This window comes from Capsicum annuum, chromosome 11 (assembly GCF_002878395.1).
Source record: "Capsicum annuum cultivar UCD-10X-F1 chromosome 11, UCD10Xv1.1, whole genome shotgun sequence".
In the NCBI taxonomy this organism is placed as follows: Eukaryota; Viridiplantae; Streptophyta; class Magnoliopsida; order Solanales; family Solanaceae; genus Capsicum; species Capsicum annuum.
The window spans coordinates 217,738,999-217,745,881 of NC_061121.1; the positions used below are offsets into that span (position 1 = coordinate 217,738,999).

At 31.3% G+C, this 6,883-nt stretch overlaps 1 non-coding gene across 1 annotated transcript; it reads right to left on the reverse strand.

Annotated features, from left to right (window-relative positions):
- Positions 1–4,658: 4,658 nt before the first annotated feature.
- Positions 4,659–6,462, reverse strand: LOC107847054. Its single transcript, XR_001667288.2, has 3 exons — positions 6,164–6,462; positions 5,943–6,061; positions 4,659–4,940 (listed from the first exon to the last, which is right to left on the reverse strand). It is a non-coding gene; the product is annotated as an uncharacterized LOC107847054 (transcript).
- Positions 6,463–6,883: the final 421 nt, after the last annotated feature.

Below are 6,883 nucleotides of genomic sequence, written 5' to 3' on the forward strand. Positions count from 1 at the left end.
AACATTGGGCAAATCGTAAAACCAGCTGATTACAAATGGAGGATTATATAGCAACACACTGCAGAATGAAATACAGTTGAATTTCAACCAAGCTTATAGTGCTTGCTACTCTATGCAAGACTAAAGCAGAAAAACTATATTTTTTTAAAATCTAATTGTCAAAATTTGAACAACTAACTGACTACAAATGGAGGACTTTGTCGTAACACATTGTAGAATCATAAAGGTGAGAGTTACGGGCCTAACACCCCTTTACTTCCCAGGTCCCTCAACTATGAAAATTTTTTCTCTTAATCAATTATCAACCGATGAAGTAAAAATTAACTACAATCATACAACATTTAAATTTGAAACTTCTAGAGCTCTCAGCAAATTTTGTCCTTGAATTTCTGTTACTCTCTATTATTCCTTGTATCTTGATTATCCTATTATGTTATTATAATTTCTATTCTGTTACTATCTGTTGATCAGTTTGCCGATATGCCCCTAAATAAATAAACACACGAGAAAAAAATTGCCTATGAACATGAGAGAAGAAATAAAATAAAGTGGGAGTTATGAACATGAGAGCAAAAATCAAATAAAGTGGGAGTTCTCTTTTTTGTCAGATAAAGTTATCCAAAAGAAAATATACAATTCAGAAATATACTAAGAAAATAAGAGGAGCAACTAACCATAATGCACCACTTTCTCCTCTTCCTTCTTAAGCAAGACTAAGTCGGGTGTTTATAAATGTCTTCAATATGGAATAACTTTGCCACATTAGGATCTGTTGTCTGGTAAAAGCTGAGATCATCCTCAAGTTTTGAAGCAGCAGCAAGCTGCTCAGTTTCAGGACCCTATAATTGATTGGACATCCACAATATGAGGAATCGAATGATAAGAGGCTTATGACAAGGTATTCCGTGGATTTAGTCGAGGTGAGCGTAAGTTGTCCCACACACCATGGTTATAAAAAAAAGGGTTATGACAAAGAAGGCATCCATTTACAGTTAGTTAGAGGCACACCGTCAAGAAAATAGTAGAATTTTTATGAAAATACAGTGTATAAGTCGTGTGGTAACTATTTCCCACACTTGATAATGAAAGATAAACATTAAAGAAGAGAACAAAATAACAGTAAAAAGAGATAAACATGAGGTTCCAAGAAGTTGAGTTGCAAAAAACCATTCAAAAGAAAAAAGGAGACAATGATGTTCCAATGAAAGAAGCACTAATTAAATTGTCACAATCCCACAATGATGTACAAGATTAGAAATAATTGACGCAACATGTCCACAACAAAATTTATAAAATAAAAAAAAAAGTTGGGGGCAGTAGAAAGTTCACTTTATATCATTCACTGGCTGAAAAAGAAAAAATCAAAAGAGAAAGTTACGGCAATGAATAACACCCAGTACAAGTTATCAATAAGAGTATACATTTATTAGCATGCTAGAGTGCAATACATACCACCAACGACTCAAGGAGCCCTAAAACGACTTTGCTCTCAGAGGTTAATACATGCTCTGCATCCTCTGTTGTTGTTATATTGTAAATGCCAGGTCCAATCTTCTTCTTGATCCAAGTCACAATAGCATCTCTAGAGTTACAAGATTTATCAAATTCAGCTCAACAGACAAGTGTATTTGATAATCCACAGGCCAAAAGAAAGAAACAGGAAGCGAGTAGGGGAATCATATGTTCCAAACAACCATTTACGATCATAGCAAAAACCATTAAAGGGAGCATGACAAACAGACAAAGTTTTCAGTTTTGGCCCTACTGCGGTTCTTTAAATTGAATGAAGTTATGAGAAGAGTAGCAATGAAGTAGGAAAATTTCCATCATTACGATTTGCAGCATTTTATCCATTTGGCATAATTAAACTAAGCCATAATACATAAATATGATCCTAAACTTGACACCAAATTATAACTTTGACCTTAAACTTTGATAGTACACAAATAGGACCTTTAACCATTCAAAACCTGAACAAATATGACCTCTGATTTTGCAAACCCCATGCGTGAGTTTTACTTATGCCTACGTGGAAAGGTAATCCAATCACACGATGCCACGTCATTAAAAGGGCTGACTTGGAGGGACTTTTGATCGGAGGTCATATTTGTGCAGTTTTGAATAGTTAAAGGTCATATTTGTCTTTTATCTGAAACGACGTCGATTTGCTGTTTTGTGTTAAAATGACATCGTTTTTATTATTATTATTATTACGGAAAAGGGTCAAAAATATCCTTGAACTATCTGAAATGGATAAAAAATATTCCTCGTTAGTTTTTTGGCTCAAAAATACCCCATCCGTTAAATATTTGGCTCAAAATACCCCTCCCCTTAACGAAATTCATCAAGCATGTCACCTAGATAAAAAATCCACGTGGATATGCCACGTTACCATCCATATGTAAAATTTTATTTTATTTTTAATTATATGACATTCCTTTATTTTTATTTTTTTGCAAAGTAGTTTTATCGATCTGAAAAAAAAAATATGATCAACAAAATTAAAAATTTCTAAAAATATTTAAATAAAATGAAATAAATCAGTGTTTTTACTGGATTTAGTTTAACGTTTTTGGGATTTCTCGATATTGGGAAGGTACTAAATAAATTTTATTAAAGGAGTACAAATTATTCATTTTTTTCATTATTTGATAAACTTTCCACTTAGATTATTAAAGAAAATTATATCCATGTTTTTCTAATGATTAAAATATATTAAATATCATTTGCTTTTCTGAAAGTGGAATTTTCAAAAATTCTAAGAATATTTGATGATTAAACATAAAATTAGAAAAACTATCAACATTCATTGAGTCCAGAAAAAATAAATCAACATCACTGAATATAATCTTTTTATTTAATTCCTTCATCAAGAAGAAAGGAATGCCATATAATTAAAAAATAAAATTTTACATGTGGATGGTGACGTGGCATAGCCACGTGGCTTTTTTACCTAGGTGGCATGTTTGGTGGAATTTCATTAAGGGGAGAGGTATTTTTGAGCCAAAAAACTAACGAGGGATATTTTTGATCCATTTCAGATAGTTCAGGGGTAATTTTTGACCATTTTTTGAAAAATAAAATTTTGCATGTGAATGATGACGTGGCATAGCCACTTGGCTTTTTTTACGTAAGTGGCATGCTTGGTGGAATTTCCGTTAAGGAGAGGGGTATTTTTGAGCCAAATATTTAACGGAGAGATATTTTTAAGTCAAAAAACTAACGAGGGGTATTTTTGATCCATTTCAGATAGTTCAGGGGTATTTTTGACCCTTTTTCGTTATTATTATTATTATTTTATTTATTTCTATCATTTTTATTTTTATGTTAAAACGACGTCATTTTTATTATTATTATTATAATTTATTTATTTATTTTTATAGCAGCAACACCTAACTTTTTTTTTAATTAAGAAAAAAAAAGAACAACCACTAGCAGGGATCGAACCCACGCAACAAACTGAAGGAAGCGCCCAAGAAGAGCAAATAACACCAATGGGCTATCTAAGTGCCTTGTTTCATGTTGTTCAATATTAATATACGTACATAAATATAAATTTTCTACCTTACATATACAACGTAATTTTTTACCGAGGGGGCTCGAGTGAACCTCATGGCAACCACGTAGGTCTGCCCCTGTGTTAATTTAATAACGGTTTAATAACGTTAATTTAACAACATTTTAATGACGTTAATTTAATATACTACTACTACTATCCTTAATAACTTTTTAATAAAGTTAATTTAATAATGTTTTGTTAAAACTATAATTTTTTTTTATTATTAGTATAGTTTATCTTTAATTTAATATTTAAATAAATATATTTAGATATATTATATAACTTAAATTTGCCCTCTGCTTTATAATATATATGGATACAAGTGCGATTTTTTCGTATGAGACTGACCCTCTTAATTAATAAATCTTCAATATTGCTCTTTTTTCGCAATGACAAAAGAATTTAGATGTCATTTTCATCTTTGAGCCGAAAATAACGAAAAATAATAGTGAAAAGTCATTTAAATATATAAAAAGGAATTAGTAAGGGCATTATAGTCATTTTACCAGTTTTTACTGTTGAAACACTTTGATTTTAAGCTGGACGCGCCCAGTTTTACGTGTTCAACACGCGTTTTGCCACGTAGGATCAGAGGTCATATTTGTGCAGTTTTGGATAGTTAAAGGTTATATTTGTGCACTGTCAAAGTTTAAGGTCAAAGTTATAATTTGTTGTCAAGTTTAGTTCATATTTATGTATTATGCCTTAAACTAAAGATCCCATTTTTGCGAGCTGCCTGCTGCTTCTTTTCACCCTCAGGAAAAAAATGTTACCTTGATTTGCAACATTTTATTCATTTGACATAACAAAACTAAAGATCCTATTTTTGTGAGTTGACTACTGCTTCTTTTCATCCTACGAAAACAAATCTTACCATGATTTGCAACATTTTATTCGTTTAACATAGCTAAACCAACAATCACTTTTTCGCAAGCTAGATACTTTTTTCACATTATACGAAAACAAATGCGCGAATCTAAATTAGTCCAGCTCAAATGAGTATTCCGAACACCGAATAACTACAACCAGACAATACTAAAAAAATCAAATAAATGAGCCCTATAGATGCGCGAATCTAAGTCGACCTCAAATGAGTATACCGAACCAAATAATACTAAAATTGAAGTACAAAAACGACAAATATCAATAAAAATCAAAGAAATGCACCTTACAAATGCGTGAATCCAAATTAGTCGAGCTCAAATGAACATACAAAACACTAAATAAGAAGAAAACTCACTTAGTTCTTTGTCCATTGTAAGTCACATGTTTACCATCAACAAGAAAATAAATAGTAGGAAATCCTTGACCCTCATAATTCTCCGCTAGTTCATTCTCCAACGTAGCAGGGCGAATCCACTTCTGACCCTTCTGATCTTTCCTGGGAGAGAAACAAAGCCCACAGAAATTTTTTTTAGCAATTCCATTCTCCTCTCTATCATTCCGCGAACACTATCTTGTCCAAGACCCCACTTTGTGAGATTATACTGGGTATGTTGTTGTTGTTATAAAGCTCTTAGCAAAGTGAAACTACAATTCTTTATAGCAAATATGCTATATTCTTGTAGATTGCATCACTGAAACCTGATAGAACTTTTAGATATCCAAATCACAAAATTAGTACCAAAGATCGATGAAATCAAGCACTCCCAACAACAACAACATACCCAGTATGATCCCACAAGTGGGAACTTGCAAGAGTAGAGTATACATAAACTTTAGCCCTACTTGTTTACGAAAGATCCCAGGGTGCAAAGACACAACACTTATCAAGACATACAACATACAACAAAAACAAACAGGTAAAATAGTAATTCATCACAAGCAAGAACACAGAGATAAATATACCTAACAAATCAAACCACTAAGAATATGTTTGCAATTTTCAGCAAGAAGATTGACCTTTTGTCACCTCCGCACAAAATCTCTTCCACAACTACTCAAAAAAAAAAAAATACAACAACCAACACAATCAACAAAAATGGATCTTCACAAGAAACAAAATTAAATAAAAAATTTACACACAAAAAAGGCTCACCTTAGAAATCTCGCGACCAATGTAAAAAGAAATATCTTTATCTTGCAAGAGTAGAAAAAAGACATGTCAATCCTGTTTTTAACTTATGCTTCTAATAGAGTAGAATTCAATTAAAATAACAAAATAAAAGTCAAATTACAATCCAAAGGACTTACACAATCAATATAATTAAGATACTTAAACATCAACACTCTATCCAAATTTCTCTAATGTAATACACAAGAGAGAATAGCCAAAAAAAAAAAAAAAGAAAGGGAATAAACTTAGAAAAAATACATCCAAGAATAAACAAAACAGTAAGTAGATACTCCATTAGCAGAAATAGACTTTAGTAATGGGCTTCACCTATCCACCTGAAATTGAGAAAATTTACTATGGGTAGATCACTTGGTGAGGACCCAAACCGCATGTATACCAGGTAGCCATCCAAAGAGGGTCAGCAAAACACAGATCCAGAACTCCACCTGTTTTGTTTTTCCAACACAAAAACATACACGTACACGTATTCAATAACGCTTACAAGGAAAGGAAGTACAAAATTTTCAGAAATCATAGGAAATCCTTACCTAAAGACACTGTATTCCTTGTCACAATCTTAGCAAAACCACTCTTAAAAATTTCAAATCTTTGTGGGATGCTGTCGATGTTTTTCGAATCGCGAATTAAAGAAACCTGATTCTAAATTTAATCCTAAGCAAAGAAAAAGAGAATTTAGTTGTAATTGAATTGAATTTGGTTGTCGTATTTGAGGGAAAAGAAGTATTTTTTTATTTTAAGGATTGAATAAGAGTGAAAGGGGTCAATTTTTTTTATCGATTACAGGAATTAAAGATTTGTCTCTTATCCTTCCTTTAAAACAATTGAATTTCCAGCTATTAGTGTGCCTTTAATTGCATTAAATACTAATTTATTAAATTTAATTATTTATTTACTATATTAAAATGAGAGAAAAAATAAAAAATCTAACAAAATAGATAAATGGGTTTCTGATCATTGAGGGATGCCACATCAGCAGCCTCCAATGATCCTTTTATATATATATATATATATATATATATATATATATATATATATATTCTTCAAAATATTATATACACTCTATGCCAATCTACTAAAAGTCGTTGTACTAATTTTTTCATAGAAAAACAAGACATTATACAATTCTACGAAAAGCAATAATTTTTCTGTTTATAAAAAAATAACTTGGGCATGCAAAGATCTAAAAGTTCAAACTAGCATCATATCATTTTCATAGTACTTGAGTAAGATTAAAAAGTATTTAATTG